The sequence below is a fragment of the Etheostoma cragini genome, chromosome 10, assembly GCF_013103735.1.
Source record: "Etheostoma cragini isolate CJK2018 chromosome 10, CSU_Ecrag_1.0, whole genome shotgun sequence".
NCBI lineage: Eukaryota > Metazoa > Chordata > Actinopteri > Perciformes > Percidae > Etheostoma > Etheostoma cragini.
In genome coordinates this window covers 17,094,352-17,105,245 of record NC_048416.1, presented here as the reverse complement: position 1 = coordinate 17,105,245, position 10,894 = coordinate 17,094,352, and the positions used below count along the sequence as shown (strand labels likewise).

Sequence of the window (10,894 nt, the reverse complement as noted above, 5' to 3'; positions counted from 1 at the left end):
ATTCATATAAAAATGTATCAATTAGTTAAATAAATAAATCAAAACTTCACTTTTAATTATTTCATGGTACTATTATTTTGTGATGACACATTCAATTATTCCAAGAGACAATTATTTCAATGATCCACATTTATTTTTTTCCGTGGACTTTTTTTTTCCTAATTTTTCATTTATTGATTTCCCTCTTTATTTAGTTCCAATTTGTATATGCAAATCAAGGGGCGTGTCTGTCACATTCAGAACAGAACCGTGTGCAAAAAAAGGCTGACGAAGTGAGAGCTTATCTTAACACATCCATGAGTGAGAGTGCACCACGACTGGCAGCTCACCGGGCTCTACACACCGTCACCTATTCTGGGGTAACTAGACTACCAACTACCGCTGCCCACAGAGCAACGCCTGCAACCTGAAAAAATGCCTGTGATCCTACAGCCCACTAGTCTGACGTCCCTTGTTTAAAAAAAAAATAAACCCTCTGCTCCAACATCCCATTGTTCTGACCACATAGGCTTTTGTGGATCACCTCCCATAATAACCGCCGCGGGCAGGGGCAGTGTTCGCGGGCCTCGCGTGGTTAAGGATGGGATAGCCGATTGGTTATGGGATAGGACCTGTACAAATGGGGTTATGTTACCTTATGGGAGGTGTTCCACAAAAGCCTATATGGTTGGAAAAATGTGATGTTCGAGCAGAGGGTTTATTTTTTTTAAATAAAGGGACATCAGACTAAAAGGCTGTATAGGTCCAAAGGGAATTTTTCAGGTCATTGAGAGGTCGGAACAGTGGAGCGTCGGAGAAATGACATGGCACCGTTGACACAACATAAGCTGAGGCGTTGTTAGGTGAGCTAGCGGGCAAACAACTGCTCTAATTCACATTAAACCAAACCCCAGAATTTACCCCAGTTACCCCAGAATAGGTGACTGTGGGCTGGGTACAGAGCATCGCAAACTGCCAGTCATATTGCTCTATCAGGTCAGCGCTAGTTGGTGGTTCAGTTACCAGAGAATAGGTGACTGTGCGCTGGTTAAAGCCCCACGAGCTGCCGGTCGTGGTGCACTCTCACTTTGTCAGCCTTTTTTTGCCCGCTCTGCTCTGAATGTGAGAGAGAGCCACGCCCCATGATTTGCATATAAGAATTGGAAAAAAGGACGCCCGGATACAGAGGTTTACTCCTCGATGCAGTGGGCCTGGGTTCGACTCCGACCTGCGGCCCTTTGCTGCATGTCATTCCCCCGCTCTCTCCCCTTTCACGTCTTAAGCTGTCCTGTCAAATAAAGGCCTAAAAATGCCCAAAACAAATCTTATTAAAAAAGGAAAGAATTGGAAATAGAGAAGGAAATCAATAAACGTGGCATTAGGAAATAAAAGTACCATGAAATAATGCAAAGTAAAACCTTTTAATATATTTAACTAATGGATACATTTTTATATTATTGTTTAGATTTATTTCATTTTGTATGCATTTATTGCCTCATTTATTTATTTAATGATGTATTTCAAAGGCATATTTATTTATTCATTCATGTATACATGTATTTATGTATTTTGTAGTTTATTCATGTATTTATTCATTTATGTAATATTGAAAAAAATTACACTCCATTGAAACTAAGGAGGCACTGGCCCTTCTATGATTGGTCACTTTCATGGCAATCTCACCCACGGACCTGCTTGGTTTACCTTGATTGACAATTCATACATTCTCTTAATTATGGTGCAATCTTGTGCTACATTGATAATAAAGCCATTCTTTCCCTCTTCCTATTGCACGACAGAAGTACCAGCACAGAAGACAAGCAATGTTATACTGTGGAGCCGCAAAATGTATTTTAGCCACCTAATAAAAGATAATATCAGTATTCTTTTCATTTTTCTTATTAGTTGATTCTTTTAAAAATTTTAAATGCTTTCAGTGCTTTACCAAAGCATAAGCATAATTCCGCTATATCTATCTATGCTGTCTTCAAGCCACCAAATTCTTTTTAGGGCTGCACAATTAATCTTAATTTAACAAAAATGCAATGAGGACTAGTGCAATATCAAAATTACAGTGTGGGGCGCAATATTTGTTAAAGGCAAAATATGTGTCAAACCACTCTGAAGTATTGGGGTACTGCAGAGATGTCCCAGCCCACAGACTATTGAACAATCTTTTGTAAAGATCCTTGCAAAATTCATACTATTAACATTTAAATAATTTTTCTTTGTCAAACCCTCCAATAACATGGCTCATATTGCAATTGCAGTATCAATTAAAATAATCGCAATTACATATTTTCCTCATATCATGCAGCCCTAATTCTTTTACCCTGCAGATCCCAGGAGTTGTTGGTCTGCAGCTGTAGTTTGTGTTACTGTGTAAAATGGTGAATCTGAAGAAACCCTTTAAAACAAAAAGTCACGCAATAACACAATGCCAGTACTCCTGCCTGCTTCTTCAAACATCTACTGCAGGTAATCCAATAACTATGGATAAAATGTCATACAACCCCACTTCAAATATTCCAGCTGTCCTTTTAAGTGCACTTCTAAAAGAGACATCCAAGTTTGGTGTTCAGAAACAGCAGGAGAAATAATTGTGCTTACGTCTGAAAATCTGTTCTTAAGGGTTGCATGTCTTTTAAATTTTGTGCAAATGGTCTATATCATTTAGGGTCTATATATTTAGAGGAGTAACAACTGTTTTCCCTGAAGGTTCACTTGGTTACGAGGACAGTCCAGCTACACCTAAGCACTTTTTAATTGTTCAGTATGTTGGTCCTTTATAGCACTGATGTGACTAAATATTTATTTCTTCTATCAGAATGTAATTTGATGAAGTTCATAGGTTGTAGTTGTGTAATAGAGTATAACATGTCACCAACATTGTACCCTTACTGTACTGCCTGAACTGGTTTGCAGATGTATTATTGTTTGCTTACACTAATAGAGAAATAATCGAAGCCTGTGCTACAATAAGTAGGACAGGCCTCATAGTCAGAGGAACAGTTTTGGACTCCAATCTTTTATTGTTGTATCCATTATGCAGGACAGTTTCTACTTTTGTGTTTCTGTGTTTTTTTTTCGTTTTTTTTTTTACATTTCAACTCCTTTGCAATATGCAATAGGCAGGAAACTGTAACCACATGTAGTCCTCAGCATCACAGAATTTGCGGTCATCTTTCATTGTGTTCATCTTGCCCTGGTTTCTAACAAAAGCAGATGCCTTCAGAATCTGCACTGAGCTACCAGGTGTGAAGGTAATGGTAGATTCCAAAACATAAATTACAAGAAAAAAAATCAAAAAAAAAAGAAAGGAAAAAACTAGAAAAGGCCTCTGGGCAAATGTCTGTTTTACACAGGCTGAGCCTCCGGGTCGCTGCCGGCAAGATACTTGACAAATGACAGCACTTGGTTGGTTGTTTTGAGGCTTCGAGGCCATTTGCCTTCATGTGACAGGTTGTGTATCCTTCTCCAAATTCTCAAGAGTTGACTTTTTTCCCCACAATCAGGAAGGAATTAAATGTCAATCCGGTAGGTCTGATTGGTAGTTTGCATATTTGGAGGCACTTGCCTTATTTTCTGTTTTCTTCTGCTGTCTTCAGGTCAGCTACTGTAGGCTACACATTAACAACGAGTCTGAAATTTGATTACCAGTCTGCCCTGAATCACAAGGTCAAGTACAGCTCACAGTCTAAAACGCCCACCTGTGAGGACACATTCCTGTGCAAATCAGAAGAAGAGAGATCCGACTCAAACCTTTCATCAGGTAAAAGTCTATAATTCAGAATTTTGTATGACACAGCAAGGGGAACAATCAATTTGCCTTTGACAAATCCATCCCCTTGAGGCCTTTTTTAATCACCAATTGTACAAAGAGTAGAGCAGATGCCTGTAAAAGGCCAACAGATAAAAACATCAAATTGCATATTTCATTTAGTTAGTTACACATTACAAAATCCAACACAACACAAAGATGCACATATGGTGCCATGAAGAATAACAAAAGATGCATCACGCTGCATGCTCACAACAGTCAAACGCTTGAAACTCCATAGAAAGCCAATAGCTGCTTTTAAACGGGACATTGTAGGCAGCAACAGTGACCATGCCCCAGCAAAAAAATGGAATCAGCGAGACATTGTTCCTGAGAGAAACTCTTTCTGCTCCTGTGCTTCTGTCTTTCTGGAGACAAACATTAGATTTTATGACCTGGCAAAGGTTCTGCAAATACCTTCCCTCCAGTGACTCACTTACACCCATGCTGTCTGCAATAAACAGGATAAACAACATCCTGTAGCATGGTAGTATTTGCAACACCATTGGATGGGCTTTGTGGGAATTGGCTGTTATCATAAAATGAATGTTCATCTACATATGATTATGACGATTTAATATTCTGACCTGTGTACTTATGTATGTAAAGAAATTGCTGTACTCTTACAGAAAATCGTCTACAGATATATGTGAAGGTAGACCACTTTAATATTTTATTTATTAAAAATGGATGCTATTGTTTGAAAAGTTCAGATGCAAATCGTTAACGTTTAAGAGCATAATATCAAACGCATATTTCTAAACGTGACCTGTTCACACCTGTAAATGCACAAAATACAAATTAAATGCAGTTTCAAATGTACATGCAAGTCTGAAGAAACTGACTCACCAGTAGCAGCGTAATGGTTCATGAGTGGCAGAAAAGCGCATTCATTTCTACACTATCGTAGCTGGACTGTGTATAGCCTGCTGTAGGTGGATAGAGAATTACCTATCAGCAGTTGGCTGGTACTCAGCATCTGAAACTGTGCTCCGTTCTTGCAGTGCGGATGATGTGCCCTCTCCATTTGCAGTCCTCTTGAGATTTCTATCCTCCTACATGTATGTTATATTTATAAAGCCGAGACACATGCATGAGTGCTCCAGACTGGCTTCGGCACATCTGTATGTAAACCAGGGTAGGGCTCAGATTTGTAGATCAGCCAGACGCGCTGTGGCCACTGTCACAGCTGTATGCTGAGTTCCTTGGGGAGCACTCCACCAGCCACCCTGTAAAAAGTGCACATTGCACATCTGGGTCCCAGCAGGTGCTCTGCAGTCCCATGATAGATTGTCCTTTGCTGCTAAACCTTTGAACTGGTGTCCTTTTGCATTACTATGGAGCTTTGCATTTACTTTGGAATACCCCTAAAGCATTGGGATACGTGTCAAAAAAATAGAGGATGTTGGATACATAAGTTGAAGAACAATAGCAGCCAGTAACAATTGGGGAGGGGGGGAGTTATTATTAAAGGAGGAAAACACATCTTTGGTGATGATGATTTAGATGTGATTGTGATGTTGATGGTCTCCGTCACAAGGATGTATGAAGGCCAAATATCAGTCCTGTAACAATTGCAATTTATCACAATGTTTTTTTTGTCTCTTTTTCTTACAATTAAATAATCAATTGTGGCATGCTGTCACCTGCCATCCATCTATGTAAATTATAATACTTTGGTGTCAGGAGTTTTTGGCCTTTAAGGACAAACTGTAAACACTGTTTACATTTTTATTGAAGTGCGGAAAGGACAAAACAAGGTTAGCCAAATGTCATCCTGTCTCATCATTATTCTGTGCTGCCATGTGCCAATATCATCAGAGATAAGCAAGTGCAGAGTAATTGCAAAGATAACTTTAATTTAAGCAAGCTCTAATACTTGTCTGTGGTTCTTAATTGTAGATGTTCTCTGCAGAATGTCACCGACCTTTGCATCCCCTATTGTTTATCAGCAAAACCATCAAAATGATATGTGACAGAATAGTTGAGGAGCAGTGATGAATGATTGATTCAGGAGTCACAACGTCTAATTACTTTCTGTAAATATGAGAAAACAAGAACATTTATTTGGAGTGATATGCAAGATGTGATGTGATGCTGCTGAAGTAAACAATATAACTCTTGCTAAATATGTTAATAAGCTGTCTTACAAAATAACTACATTTGCTTTTATCAGTTTGTTTGTGGCTTACAGGCAATCACACCCTGAAACGTTGACCCTGTTTCCATTAAAAACTAATTTTATAAGTTCAGAGTAAAAGCTTTTTATCAGTGTGTCCCTACAATGTGTGTAAGTGTGTTGCTTGTGCATGGTGCCCAATAGGAAATCCAAAGTTTATTTTGCGTGGTATCTGTAAGGCCTTTTTTTGCTGTTTAAAAACATTTAAAATGCAAAACATAAATTGATCAAATGGCACAAAATAATATACCATTGCAATCATCACATGGAGTACATTATGCAAATGTCTCTATACATGTACAGCCAGGAGTGTCATTGCTACGAGTTTTATTTAGGGTTAGGAAAACTAATTACAATCTACTTTGCAGCTGCCCAAGACAAGACATTGGCCTTAAGCACAAATAGGGAAGTCTGAAGTCCGGCAGGGTTCTTGTGATCTCCCTCCCCAGTTGTTGGCTCATCATGCATGTGCTGTCTCTGTCATTAAATTAACATTTCTATACAAGACTTTGGTTGGCGTTGGGGAATTATCTACAAAGAATTAGTCCAAAATCAACAGAAAGAAAAGCTACGCGCTCAAACTAAAAAACAAATAAAGATAGGGGAAACAAAAACATTAGGAGAAGATGCATTTCTTGTGGATGAGTGTTTAATTAGGAAAGAAAAAACAAGTAAACAACAAAGCAGATGTTTGTGTTAAATAATTCAAAAGTCTTTGGCATCAGTGCCATTGATGAAATCATGCAAAGAGCCCCATTGGGAGCCGTAGCCTCGAGCCTGACACTGATGGCAGTGGGGTGAAAGTGAAGCAAAGCAGCATTTACTGCAATGACACTAAAGAGACTTAACAGGTTAGGGAGTTTAAACATTCTTTCCTCAGAATGATTGTCTGTGAGCCAATGCTTGGGAGTTCTTTGTGATTATAACTAAAAGGTGGAGACCCAGTCAAAAATTGGAATCAGAATATTATTTGGGATTTTGTCTGAATTGTATCTAAACTAAGTGCTTAACTTATAAATAGCTGCAAACTATAAGTATCTCTTTAAAACAGGTTCAGCTCCATCATAGTTATCCCAACACCATTAATTCAGAGTGAAAAATGTCTAATGATAAACATCGAACTACCATATCCTGTCCAAACCAGAGAACCAAGTACAGATCTGGTCCTTTTAAGAAAACATAATTACAGCACTTGTGAAAAGATACACAGTGATGTTATTTGAACAGAAAAAAAAGGTTTAAGAGGTTCAGGATTTTGTGAACGTAAACAAAATCTTGTGACATGCAAATCGATTACTGATATCATAAAAAGCTGCACATTTAAATGTTCAAATGACGTGGCTAAAAATAATTAAACTCTGTCTTGTCTTTAAAATTATTGAGGCTCTGATATGATTTATTTTCATCTTTGGAGGGACATGCGCACATAAGCCTTTTAGATTTAACATCACAGGTTTTTGCAAGTGGGTCAGTTGGTTTGGCCGTCCCACTTTGAAGCAGAACAAGGTGTTGTGAAAAACTATTTTACATTGAGAGCAGGCCCAAGTTTGGAAATAGCTAAGTGGAATTTCATTTGAGCTATGCTCTTCCACCTCCAGGTCTGAGAAAAACACAGTGCATGTGTGTGCATCTGAATCCTCTCCCCTTCAACTTGTCTGGGCTTTGATTTCTTGACATATTCCCTTGCTGCTTTTTTTGCTTCAATGCTCTGCACACTGTGTTGTCTCCCATCTTCTTGTATCCGTCTCCTATCTCATCCCACATGTGCTTCCAGGCAACGCAAGACACACAGCCTGCTTTCCATAAAGATAACATTGCTGAGTTAAACAGATGGGGTATAAATGTTCTCTCAGTGATAAGTATTGGCTTGGATACACCAAAAGATAGATAAGATTATTCATAGTGTCTTGAATTCTCAACAAAAAATATGAAATCTTGAGTACATTTGGATGTTTGAACATGTGCACAATGCATGTAAGAGATGTTTCATGTGAATATATTCATCATGTATGCAAGCCTATTCCTAAAAGGGGAACACTCACTGAAATCTAATTCATCCTTATGTGCGTCTCTTTTAAAGCTAATAGCCTCAACCACATAGCTGTAAATTATATGTTTTACCAGTGCATCTGTGGAATTGTACATCCAAGTTGTGGAATTTGTTCCAGCGTAAGTATCTTCTATTACACAAAATACTAAAGGAAAGAGTACATCTGATATAAACATGCTAAGATCTAAATTGTGTAATGCCCTTTAGAATGTTTGTCACCAATAATAACTCCCAAATTTTAAGATTCTGATGTACTGGATCAGCATTGCGCCTTGTTTTTCTGAGACACTGTCAACCCAGAATAGACCAAAAAAGCAAGGGGATGGGCTATATTTAAATTCATGTAATAATAAATGTCATAATTCTCAGCTAAAACAGGCCATGTATGTGTATATGTGTACAGTGTACGGTTGGTATATCCCTGCTGTGTTGGCATTTTTATTCCACCCTGTTAGTTGCAACTTAATTCTAAAGTGTTACTGAACTCCCTGTCAAACATTGTGTGTTGATAAATCTCCTAGTTATACTTAAATCAATATGGGGGCAAGGTGGTGGCTGAAAAACCTTTATAATCGTTGCCCTCAGCAATCCTTTGCACGCAGGCCAATTTCAGTCTGGTTTTATCATTTGAACCTGACAGTTTGCAGTATAAGGAGTGGACGCAATCCATATTGTTTGATACCACTTTTGGCTCACACCCATAAAGTATTCCAATCAAAGTTGCTGGAATGTGATTTTAGTGTCAGAGGAAAACCTAGTTTGTTTATTCACTTGTAAGATTTCAACATAGAATATCAATGTGGGAGGCTATTGAGCAAGTACTAATCAATTATTACTCACATGACAAATGTTACAGCAGCCTCCTTAACGACAGGACATGATTACATTCTTTATGTTATCATTTAATTACTTACAAGAGAGGAAACAATGACACTGTGGAATCTGTAGAAATATAATACCTTGATTAAAGGAGAATTCTGGTCAATTTCAACATGTAGGTCTGTTTTTTTTTTTTTAATTCTTAGTGCTGTCAGTAGCAAGACAAATGAAAACCATCTATGCCGTCTAAACCGTTATCCTCCTGGTAGATTTTGCAACCAGCAGGCTTAAACAGGCTTAAACAGGGCAAGTTTTAAATTTGTTTTGAGCCTCTAAACATGCTCAAAATTTAATTACCAAGTAAAAAAAGAAAAACAGAGCTACTTGTTGAAATCGACCGGAATTCTCCGTTAAGGAACAGACAATAATATCCACTGGATAATTTTTATAATCATCTAGGCTATGTAACTTAACTTTAAGTGTTACAAGTTATGTAAATTACAGTTATGTAAATTACAGTTCTGATCATTACAGTTCCTTCATGTATTGTTTCCCCAATCAGTGTAATACAAATCCTACTGTAATATGATATATCTGTACACAGTTAGGCGGCATGACTAGGACTACGTTCAGACTGCCAATGAAATCCAATTTGTTTCTCAAATCAGATTTTTATTTGCAAGTGATAAGATGGGATATTTGAATCCAGATATCAATCTGCATGCTTCTATGGTAACAGTGTAAGCATTAGTGTAGCTACTGTGGTGATGTGGCTTTCCATTATGGAAGCTTGAGAAATGGAGGTCCGTCATTTCACCCTCCAAACAATCGCGCTGTCAAGTCCCGACCTGCAAACTATAATACATAAATATGAAGAACACAGACACGGTTTTACAAGCAAAACGCTTCCTAAAACAGGGATACTGGCAGAAAAATAGCAGACGCTGTAAATGCGTCAATCGCGTACCAAAATCACTTCCCCATCAGTCAGGCACAAGATCTGACCATAATTTCAAGTGTATCATGTTTCTATTATCTGCATAAGTATAGGCACAATTCAGAACCCTTGGCTACACAAGTGATGGAAAAGATAATTTATAATGCTCTATAATACGATTTTAGCGGCAAGTGCATCTGGACTAAGACATATCGGGACTGAGAATCATCTGTAAATATCAAAATTTCTAACCACATCGAAATATGGTTTGAATCTGATTTGCAAAAATCTCATTTCATGTGTTTTTTTTGCAGTCCAGACATTCCAAAATTTAACCCAATCTACCGTTCTTTTACTCACACCATGGTTAATAAGTCCTATATTTCACCCCAAATCAATCCCTTATACATTTCAGTTGTTCATTATTCATGAATTATATGACATTTTTAATGGCTTCTGGAAGGTTCAACTAAATGAAATGTAATTTGCTGCCAACCTACAGTATATCAGTTATAACATATAAAAAGTGAGGTGAGGTCAAACATAACGGGGAATTTTAAAAAATAGTTGTCAAAGTTGTTGGTTAAAGAAATGTTTTCACCAAAAAATTACAGAAAAGTGGGGGTAGGGTTGATGGTAGAATAACAAGGATTTCTCACAGTTTGGTATTGAAATCTAAAATAGGTCTTTGAATTATATATTTCATGGGACACAGCAAATGGATCGGCAGCAAATGAAACGCCACTATGGTTGAGCAAAGGGAAAAGTTGTTCACATGAAATGTACTGACTTAGGGTCGGTAAGTCAGTGTACAATGGTCTATTCTGTGATCCTTCTAAATCCTCAGCAGGACAAGCTCTGACTTAAGTTCAGTGCTCCTCCTTTCAGACAATTTGTTAACATGAGTGAGTAAATGGAAGTTGTAAAGAGAAGATACAAAGTCCTTTGGAGATTAAAATCAACATTTGCCGCGTTTTTCTTCTACCACACATCACATTAAATGACAACGCAATCTCGCCAGATGTCAAAATGAGATGATACTCCATCTCTTCTGTCTCATATAGATTATTTGCAATTTGGCCAACCAGGTTTGCATGTCTTCAAGGTGCT

General features: G+C 37.8%; 1 long non-coding RNA gene across 1 annotated transcript in view; it reads left to right on the top strand.

The window, feature by feature from the left end:
• The window catches only part of LOC117951882, a 24,374-nt gene extending 20,179 nt beyond the window's left edge, over positions 1-4,195 (top strand). The window contains exon 3 of the long non-coding RNA XR_004658273.1: positions 4,185-4,195. This is a non-coding gene — a long non-coding RNA (uncharacterized LOC117951882). The remainder of the gene's footprint in view (positions 1-4,184) is intronic.
• The last annotated feature ends 6,699 nt before the right edge of the window (positions 4,196-10,894 follow it).